The following is an 11,920-nucleotide window of genomic DNA, read 5'->3' as shown; positions in this document are numbered from 1 at the left end:
ACAGAGTGAAACGTGTGAAGTGTTGGCAGTTGATCACCCATAAGAATTAACTTATCAGAATAGGCTAAGCATTGAATGCTGTGATACAATAGAAAGCTATTACAGAATGTGTAGACCTATCTACAATGGAGCTGTCAAACAACGGCAGGCTTTTATCTCTCTGGATCTGGTATGGATCTTCTTCCAGAAAACTGGAAAAGCATAAACATTCCTATAAGGTTAAACCCTTATATTATTATAAGGTAAAACCCTGTCATTCCTATCCGATAAAACCCTAAAAAAATCTTTAAGTTCAAATCCTAACTTTCCTATAACATTCCTATCAAATCCCAACGTTCCTATAACATTCCTATAAAAATCCTAACGTTCCTATAACATTCCTATAAAATCCCAACGTTCCTATGACATTCCTATCAAATCCCAACGTTCCTATGACATTCCTATCAAATCCCAACGTTCCTATGACATTCCTATCAAATCCCAACGTTCCTATGACATTCCTATAAAATCCTAACGTTCCTATAACATTCCTATAAAAATCCTAACGTTCCTATAAGGTAAAACCTTAATATTCCTAGAAGTTAAAATCCTAACATTTATCCAGTTAAAAGGTATAATATGAGGTTGATATGCCATACAACTTTGTCGGGACACACTGTTTCACCCCAACTCCGCCAGTCTATCTGTCCTGTCGTCACAATATACGTAAAAGGTCTTAAACACGTTCTATGAGACCTCCTGTCAGAGGAAACACATCCTACAATGCCTAGTTAAGGAACTAGTATTGTTAAATATAATGATAACATTCGGGACTTGTAACACAGGTTAAACTGTCAAACAATTTTATTTGAAATCACTATGTTTATCAATAGAAGTGCTGTCATGTTCCAAATATCGTTAAAAGTCTAATTTTTTCATTTATTCATTCAGTTTTTATTTTTTTTGTTACTCTGAACAAAAATGTTAAAATCAAATTATGCACCTGGAGTGCAAGAAAATTTATTTTTTGTTGGATAAAACACAGCAATCTTTAGTCATAAGTTTGATTTTCACAGACACTTTTCAATCAACTTTCAAGGTGCTAGTATCATCAAGCTGAAATCAAATTGGCCCAAATTCATGAAAAATCAAGTATATATTGTTTGTAATTTGGTATACGTAAGAATTACGCTGAAATCGTTTAGAGTTAATGTCTGTTAGTATGAAGTAAGCTGTTGGACTTAAAGTTCAGATGTTGCCTCATGATAAGTGCATACGTATATTGATGTATATATTATACTTACAAAATATACTTACACAGGTGTAATCTGTACCTGATGGGAGAGATTAAAAAAAAAAAGATTGTTACTCGTAAAAATTACTTTAAGATGAAAACATAATTTCCCGTTTTAAAATTAGTATATAATTAAGTATAACATATTTCCTTGTACCGGGTTTTACTTTCACGAACGAGGGAGAAATTTCCAACCGCATTTTTTTGTTATTTCTTGACAGGAAATTTCCCGATGGCTATGTTTTAAACCAGGAAAATTGCATTGCTTGTCTGAGATTTCATGAATCTAAAAAGTTTTCAAATAAGAAAATATAGAAAAAAAATGTAGTATATTTATAGATTCAGTTTGCCATTTTTCTGTTCAACAAAATTGATTAATAACAAAGTCAATATTCTTTGGAAAATTTCTCATAAAATAAGGTTTAATATCTGTTCTGGTTGTATAATTTTGAAATCGGTGTCTGTAGTGCTAGGTTAATTTTTATCAGTATTGAATACTCTATCATTAAGTACGTTACCAGAATATTGGTGTTTGGTGTAATGGACAGTTCTGTGTTGTATGATTCTGCCTAGCAGAGTAAAGTAGTGAAATTGATGAAAAAAATATAAATTTTGACATTTTTCTTTTACTTCAACTAATTTACATACTATTACAGTTTCGCTACAAGAATTGAGATAGACTGGTTTCAAGAAATATTTTGTCACTTTGAAATAGAGGGTAAGAAAATACAGAACCATTTCGTTAAAAAAATAAAATTCAAGACATGAAAGTGAATTTTCAAAATGAAGTCATAAAATGAAGTACAATAAAGCAAATCCCAAGTCAAAATCCACACAGAAACGAAAGGAGGAACAATGGTGTTAGATAAAACGGTGCTAACTTAAGCCTCAACACCAGACAGGCCTTGATCCGATAGAGAACGTGTGGTGAACACAGTTGGGTTATCTTTAAAGAGACCTAATGCCAAACTGACCTTGTGTTAGGTATCCCTCAGCATGGAAAGAATGCGACCGCTATATATATATAACATATATACAGGGTCATTCGTCCAGGGCTACCAGATAAAGGAGGACCAACAGACTAGTAAAAGTGATGTTGTGCAGATTCCAAATAGTATGTCCTTAGTTATTGATCAATTTATTCATACTTCTATATTTCTTATGAATTACCAAGATCTTGTGAATGTGTTATTCTGATATAATATATTCCTTACATTGATAATAACCTCAATCTATCTCACTTTTATTGTTAATTTGCTTTTAATTGTGATATAGGTATGTTGGAATTGTAATAAATACGATATATGATGTAAACATTGGTGTGTATGGTGTACAGATGTATGGTGTAAACATTGGTGTATATGGTGTAAACATTGGTGTGTATGGTGTACAGAGGTATGGTGTAAACATTGGTGTATATGGTGTAAACATTGGTGTGTATGGTGTACAGAGGTATGGTGTAAACATTGGTGTGTATGGTGTACAGAGGTATGGTTAAACATTGGTGTGTATGGTGTACAGAGGTATGGTGTAAACATTGGTGTGTATGGTGTACAGAGGTATGGTGTAAACATTGGTGTGTATGGTGTACAGAGGTATGGTGTAAACATTGGTGTGTATTGTGTACAGAGGTATGGTGTAAACATTGGTGTGTATGGTGTACAGAGGTATGGTGTAAACATTGGTGTGTATGGTGTACAGAGGTATGGTGTAAACATTGGTGTATATGGTGTAAACATTGGTGTGTATTGTGTACAGAGGTATGGTGTAAACATTGGTGTATATGGTGTAAACATTGGTGTGTATGGTGTACAGAGGTATGGTGTAAACATTGGTGTGTATGGTTAAACATTGGTGTGTATGGTGTAAACATTGGTGTATATGGTGTACAGAGGTATGGTGTAAACATTGGTGTGTATGGTTAAACATTGGTGTATATGGTGTACAGAGGTATGGTGTAAACATTGGTGTATATGGTGTAAACATTGGTGTGTATAGAGTACAGAGGTATGGTGTAAACATTGGTGTGTATGGTGTACAGAGGTATGGTGTAAACATTGGTGTATATGGTGTAAACATTGGTGTGTATGGTGTACAGAGGTATGGTGTAAACATTGGTTTGTATGGTGTACAGAGGTATGGTGTAAACATTGGTGTGTATGGTTAAACATTGGTGTGTATGGTGTAAACATTGGTGTGTATGGTGTAAACATTGGTGTGTATTGTGTACAGAGGTATGGTGTAATTATTGGTGTGTATGGTGTACAGAGATATGGTGTAAACATTGGTTTGTATGGTGTACAGAGGTATGGTGTAAACATTGGTGTGTATGGTGTAATTATTGGTGTGTATGGTGTACAGAGGTATGGTGTAAACATTGGTGTGTATGGTGTATACATTGGTGTGTATGGTGTACAGAGGTATGATGTAAACATTGGTGTGTATGGTGTAAACATTGGTGTGTATGATGTAAACATTGGTGTGTATGGTGTACAGAGGTATGGTGTATACATTGGTGTGTATGGTGTACAGAGGTATGGTGTAAACATTGGTGTGTATGGTGTACAGAGGTATGGTGTAAACATTGGTGTGTATGGTGTACAGAGGTATGATGTAAACATTGGTGTGTATGGTGTACAGAGGTATGATGTAAACATTGGTGTGTATGGTGTAAACATTGGTGTGTATGGTGTAAACATTGGTGTGTATGGTGTAAACATTGGTGTGTATGGTGTAAACATTGGTGTGTATGGTGTACAGAGGTATGGTGTAAACATTGGTGTGTATGGTTAAACATTGGTGTGTATGGTGTAAACATTGGTGTGTATGGTGTAAACATTGGTGTGTATTGTGTACAGAGGTATGGTGTAATTATTGGTGTGTATGGTGTACAGAGGTATGGTGTAAACATTGGTGTGTATGGTGTACAGAGGTATGGTGTAAACATTGGTGTGTATGGTGTAATTATTGGTGTGTATGGTGTACAGAGGTATGGTGTAAACATTGGTGTGTATGGTGTACAGAGGTATGGTGTAAACATTGGTGTGTATGGTGTACAGAGGTATGATGTAAACATTGGTGTGTATGGTGTACAGAGGTATGGTGTAAACATTGGTGTGTATGGTGTAAATATTGGTGTGTATGGTGTACAGAGGTATGGTGTAAACATTGGTGTATATGGTGTAAACATTGGTGTGTATTGTGTACAGAGGTATGGTGTAAACATTGGTGTGTATGGTGTACAGAGGTATGATGTAAATATTGGTGTGTATGGTGTGTATGGTGTAAACATTGGTGTGTATGTTATAAACATTGGTGTGTATGGTGTAAACATTGGTGTGTATGGTGTAAACATTGGTGTGTATGGTTTAAATATTGATGTGTATGGTGTAAACATTGGTGTGTTGTGATGTGTATTCACAATAAATTTGTACTACATCATGTACAATACTGATAATTAAGGATAGCATGATCCTGTATAGAATAGATCTTGCAGAAAGACATCGTAAGGTGTTCTCTGAAAAAAAGTTATTTTGACTGCTTGATAATCTCGGGAAATCGACAGTAGAAAATACATATGTATACCATATATACACACCACAGTAAGACCATATATACACCGCAGTAAGACCATACATACACCACAGTAAGACCAGGACCCCAAAATATCACCATGGTGAGCTTATTATTGGCCAATGGTATAACAATAGCTTGCTTATGACTGGCAGAAATACAATAACTAATGTATATAGTTGTGAAATATCGTCTCGCCAAAGTTTACGTAAACAAGCCAGGACATTAGGATTATGTTAACAAGTATTGATGGCACGTGTGTTTTAGCTTTATATTTAAAGTTTTTTACCGATTTTTTAAATAATTATTGCAAATATCTATCATATGTGACACCTTATGAACAATAACAGTTGGTTTTCACTGAATTATGAACATGAAGAGATTAATTAACAATTATGAAAATGAAGTCCTTGTCTGTTGATCAACAGTCTGGATATATAATGTTTTGCGTCATATATGATAACGAATGCTTATAAAACACCATCTCCTGTAAACAAAAATGGCTTCCCGCCTGAACCGGTCGAGACAATGTAGACGATTAATGTCACTTATTTTGTAATTCTGAATTGACTTAGAGTTAACAAATAACATTTACCACGTCCATAACAAAATCCGGAGCTGGAAAAAATGGGATTTTACCGACTGTTTCACTATTGTCGCTGTCATTTCTGCCGGACATCATGTGTTCGTGTTTACAAAATGCACTTCCGCGGTTTCAAAATTATCGCGTAACGTTATCGGCGCTAAATTTGAGTTTGATGCCTGAACCAATGAAGTGGTCAAGCTGGACATTGGAAATCGACCCTGAATATCGGGGGAGAATAGAAGCGTTACTGGAAGTGTATAAAACACGCACAATCTATAATATAATTAATGTTTTTACAATGATGTCCCTTTAATTACTGTGGAGAAATTTTATGTACTTTCTATCCCCATTATATGACCGGAAGACTAGATTTGAGATCCAATATCTTATCTTCTTTAAACGAACTCGATGTTACTTCGGTCAAGAATTCTGTGTCATTTGAGCAATTATATCTTAAATGGAAATATTATTTGGTCTGTCCCAGCCAAACATTTTACCAAACATTCGATCTCGTTTAATTCGAATTATCGGATAACTCGAAGTTTTCCAACGGTCCCACGACTTCGAAATAACGAAGCTCGACTGTAGTTTGTAAGAAGAATATCACAGATATGTTTATCTGACACTAGTTATACCACAAATAAAATGACAAGATATCGCGGACTGAAAACAAAGAAAATAGCGACATGTCAACAGAATTTTAAATGGGTAAGATTAACTTACTAGCAGTCAATTTAAGTTTTAAATGGTTTAAAAGTTTGTATTCTTTACTTTTCATGTAGAACACGTGTTGCCATTCTCCCTGATGTACAAACTTGTATTTATATAAATATATATTTAACTGAATTCCTAAATTCACGGCATGATTTCCTACCATGCAGCAGAAAGCAATATCACAACTTAATATGTTTTTGGTCCTTAAAAAGGGCCTTCTGCGTCCATCTGCCGGAGGGATTATCGAGACACCTATATTTACACCACCGTTCTCGATTTTAGTTTGTGAATTTGCATCTGTTTTATGTTCTATTTATGTGATCTAATTTATGTAATATCTGTGTGTTGATAAAAAAGAAGATTGCCTCGAATCTTTGACAATTCGCTTGTCCGTGATATCGTTATTACTTCATTGATCATATTCACCGATATCTTGACAGAGATGTACTAGAGCTTGTAGTGATATTGTACAACCTTGACATTTCTATCTGATTCATTGCAACAAATCCTGCCATAAATTTCGGAATTCAGTTCTCTCCTTGACGATTCAAACGTAATACATTTGTACAAAGTTGAGTTACAGATATCACAAAAATAGCGTGGAAACACTGATTTTAGCTTATTTTAAAGACCATTTATTTGGTGTCAGATAAACGGATAAATGGTTCCTTTGTGGAATCATTTCTGCAAGCTCTTCGGAAATTATAGTAGTCCACTCTAGTTATGTTCTATATCAATAATCCACAACGCAAACCCACGAGATATGTCGATAAACTCACAAGATCCCTCGGTAAACTCACGATATCCCATTGGTAAACTCATGTGATCCCTAGGTAAACTCACAAGATCCCTCAGTAAACTTACTAGATTCCTCGGTAAACTCAGTAGGTCCCTTGGTAAACTCACGAGATCCCGCGTTAAAGTCATGAGATCCCTCGGTAAACTCACGCGATCCCTTGGTAAACTCACGCGACCCCTGGGTAAACTCACGAGATCCCTCGTTAAACTCATGAGATCCCTCGGTAAACTCACGAGATCCCTTGGTAAACTCACGAGATCCCGCGTTAAACTCATGAGATCCCTCGGTAAACTCACGCGATCCCTTGGTAAACTCACGAGACCCCGCGTTAAACTCACGCGATCCCTCGGTAAACTCACGAGATCCCTTGGTAAACTTACTAGATTCCTCGGTAAACTCACGAGATCCCTTGGTAAACTCACGAGATCCCGCGTTAAAGTCATGAGATCCCTCGGTAAACTCACGCGATCCCTTGGTAAACTCACGCGACCCCTGGGTAAACTCACGAGATCCCTCGTTAAACTCATGAGATCCCTCGGTAAACTCACGAGATCCCTTGGTAAACTCACGAGATCCCGCGTTAAACTCATGAGATCCCTCGGTAAACTCACGCGATCCCTTGGTAAACTCACGAGACCCCGCGTTAAACTCACGCGATCCCTCGGTAAACTCACGAGATCCCTTGGTAAACTTACTAGATCCCTCGGTAAACTCACGAGATCCATCGATAAACTCACGAGATCCCTCGGTAAACTCACGAGATCCCTTAGTAAACTCACCAGATCCTTCAGTAAGCTCTGGACTTTTTTTAATATTTGAGGTCAATGAATATGTTTATATCTTGCATACTTCTTTTACATAATGTCGATACTGATGAAATAGATAGAATCGGTCATGGATTACCAGGCTTTGTCGAATTTTTTAAATATTTAATGTTCATCCTTCAAAAACATTTTACTTTCTTTTCTTAAAAAGCAGATGCGACTGTAACTATCAAGAATCACAAGAAAAGTACTGTTGGGACGCTTCTTAGAAACTTCATACAGTATATGTACTTTTGATCCCTTGTTGTATTTTTAGGACATGACGGTCGGCAGAAAATCAAATCATGTGTTCACAGCAAGTAATAAATTAGTCAGTTATATGATTATTAGCTAAAACTAATTAAGACTACACAGGGTGGCTACATCAAGATCTTCCTGTGATTATATTTGATGATATCAAAATAACAAGAGACAAAGAGTTGTAATCTAAACGTCTACAGGTATTTTCTCTGTCTAGACAAACTTACTGAAGACCTTGAACTGGAGTAGCCAGCATTTGACACTGTGACAAGGTGTTGGATAAGGTAGCGGTTGTTTTTACGACATTGTCGCACTTTTTGGCCATTATTTCTGCACTCGCCCCGTTGAGAAAGATTCTTGTTTGTAACCAATGTCTGAGACATTCCACAGTATTTTAAAATGGTAGATGTTACTACCTGTCTAAAGCCAAGCTTTGTCGTAGTGTACCGACTGGTTTGCCCTTCGGCAGTATAGTGGTATGTCCGTCCTGCTGGGGCTCTAAAAGTGTGAAGCTTGATAACCTCTGCTCCGAAGGTTGTACATCACAACGCCAACATTTTCATTTAAGTACAAAAATAGGTAGAATGTCAAGACCATGTAACCTTACTTGTCTATTCTACATATATCTCAACTATTGTTGTACAATTCACGTAACCCTACTTGTCTGTTCTACAAATATCTCAACTATTGTTGTACAAATCACGTGACTATACTTGTCTGTTCTACAAATATCTCAACTATTGTTGTACAAATCACGTGACTATACTTGTCTGTTCTACAAATATCTCAACTATTGTTGTACAATTCATGTAACCCTACTTGTCTGTTCTCCAAATATCTCAACTATTGTTGTACAAATCACGTGACTATACTTGTCTGTTCTACAAATATCTCAACTATTGTTGTACAATTCACGTAACCCTACTTGTCTGTTCTACAAATATCTCAACTATTGTTGTACAACACACGTAACTTAACATTGTCTGTTCTACAAATATCTCAACTATTGTTGTACAATTCACGTAACCTTACTTGTCTGTTCTACAAATATCTCAACTATTGTTGTACAAATCACGTGACTATACTTGTCTGTTCTCCAAATATCTCAACTATTGTTGTACAACTCACGTAACCTTACTTTTCTGTTCTACAAATATCTCAACTATATTGTATGAATAGCGAGAGAACGACCCTCGCCGTCAAGACCGTACAATTCGAATTTTGTCGTGCACTTGAGACCCCGGGGTCACCAAAATTGCGCGTGGTCGATGTACTTTATACTCTCTAGGCTACAGAGGTCAAACACCAAATGAGTATGCGGACATATCACCACATCGCCGACTATTGGTACTCAAGTACAACCTGTCGATTCCCAATACACGCTTAACAATTCCACGATAACTGTCTCTGAACTCCCAGATGTTAATGTTTGTGAGATGGAACCTAAAACCCTTATGGGTGTAATTCTATTCTGACCCTTTTTTCCTAGATTCTGTTAGTGACGCCATGTGTGTGAACTTATTCCCTACAATTACACACAAAACCACGTGTGGTGTCTTTTCTTTATCAGATGACTCAAGCACTGGTGTCTTACAATGTTTCCTCTTTACAGGAGCCAATCCCGGCCCTTGAACTTTATTGCCGCGCAGGGATTATCCTGGGGGTCAAGAGGGCATTCCATTTTACATAAAACTGTGCCTATCAGTTCCTAAATTGACTTAAAAATGACCCATTACTCCCAATTCTCATGATTAGCTCTGGATAGTCAACACCTATTATAGGTATTTACAGAACTGACAACAACGTTTTCATCGGCCATACTTGGATCCGCCATCTTCGAACACACTTTGCAAACCTGTTCTCATTCTGCATACTGATACCGGTGTTTATATTTATTTTATAAATATGTCCACATAAACGAGAAAGATGTTGTTGATCAAACAGGTTTTTGACAATCGATTCATCCACGTTTTGTAAATATCTTACCGATCCGCCCATTTCATTTGACTTTCATTCGTGATGTCATCAAAGAATTACGCAATAGCGCATACCAGTTGCGCTACAAAGAGAAAGATTACATCCTTTCGATTGACCTTGTGACGTCTTACACACGACTACATGATTAACAGTTTGAGGGAAATGACACCCTTTTTATTTTTACATAGCACATAAAAATAAATTGTCTTGGTATGTAGGTCAATGGCCCAAAATGAATATTCCAGAGCAAGCTAGATTGCCATTATATTCATCCAGACCTTCGGATAAGAGGATATGGCCGAATGTGACTACGAATTTCCTGATAGCTTAGAGATTACGTCGCGGCATATACGACCAATGAATTAGGTACAATGGCTGGAAGCCTCGTTTCCATTCGTTTTATAGCAACTGGTGTAATCCATTGGCTTGTAATCTGTGTTGGAATTTTGTGACTTTGTATATCGTAATCCTCGATGATTTACTGATTTCACAATGGTCATCCTTTATAACCCCGTGTAATGTACTTACTTACTTTGTCTATACATATCTATCTTTCGATGATCCTCGATATTGTACCATTATATTGTACCCATTTGTGCCACTTTCGATAATTTTCTGCGATTTTCCTAATCACGTCTCTTACTTACAGAAGAAACTGATTTATTCTATTCTGATCAACTGATTTCTAAAAATAGGTAAAACTACAAACCAGATATAACAGTTTTGATATTCTCTGTAGCATAAGGCGACAGATATTACACAGTAAAAACTATCGTAATTTCTTTCCCGGAAACTATAGCGAACGTTGTACATTAGTTTTTTCTTATCATTCTACGTACAAGAAATGCTTGTCACATAATCAGCTCAGTGTGATATCACATTTCAACGGTCGTGGTGATCTATAGATTTCATTAGCGACAAAACCTGACTTTAATTACAGAGCTTCATTTACTATAATGGAGCTTATATATACGATAGCGATCTGATGCTGTTGCCCTGGAGATTGTATAAGCACGACCTTATTGGCGGTGTTCGTGTTGTCTTTCTTCAAACAAAGCGTCTTTAACCAAAGCGTGTTCTTAGAATCAGCGTGATCTGGAATCTGTATGAGCCAGTTTCGTCCTCCAGTATTTACTTTGTAGTGTTTGCTGCATTAAGTGCTCCATGAGCTGCTAGTGTCATTTTGAGTATGAATTTACTTGTAGAGGCTGGTTGCTACCTCACTGAATATGATACGGGAGGCAGGTCCCACGTCATCTAGAACAACTAATTGGGGTTTGGTGTCCATGGACGACACGATAACAGTACAGACTGGTCCGTTTTTACTCTTTTTGAGATACAAAAACTGACGCAGGTAGAGAACATAAAAGCATACACCTCGGATTCACACGTAGATTTTTAAAAAATTACACGATTTGCGAAAAAAGCTTTCAGCTTATTTGAAAAAAAAAACCTTTTGTTGTCCCGGATGAAAGCATTCGAGGGCTCATACTGTGGGAAGAAACCGGAGTAGCCGGTGGAAACCCGCGTGGGCGGACAGACGACTCCTATATTTTTCACATTCATTGCGGAAATCGAATCCCGGACGGTTAGGTGAAAAGCGAGTGTTTTTCCTCTGCGCCAACTGACCACCTGTTCATTTTCATATGAGGTTGTATTAAGTACGGTTACCAACGCTCAAACCTTCCGATCTATTGCATTTATTTAGACCTAACAAAAAGGAACTTGGAAAGTAGCCCCTCCGTTTTAAGATAGGAATAGGAACTGAGTTTGGATTTTAGACGAGGACAACAGAATATTTGAATATTTATTCCTTACAGTTTCAAAAATTGACAAATATAATTTTATGTACACTGTTACATCAAATCAATATGCAGATCGTAACATCGATATACTTGACATTGAAGTGACAGGATTACAGCGAAATTTTACCC

The sequence above is a fragment of the Ylistrum balloti genome, unplaced genomic scaffold (genome assembly GCF_031769215.1).
Source record: "Ylistrum balloti isolate Yb309-2 unplaced genomic scaffold, AGI_CSIRO_Ybal_v1 Utg370992, whole genome shotgun sequence".
NCBI classification, from domain to species: domain Eukaryota; kingdom Metazoa; phylum Mollusca; class Bivalvia; order Pectinida; family Pectinidae; genus Ylistrum; species Ylistrum balloti.
Note: the sequence above shows the minus strand (reverse complement) of the source record.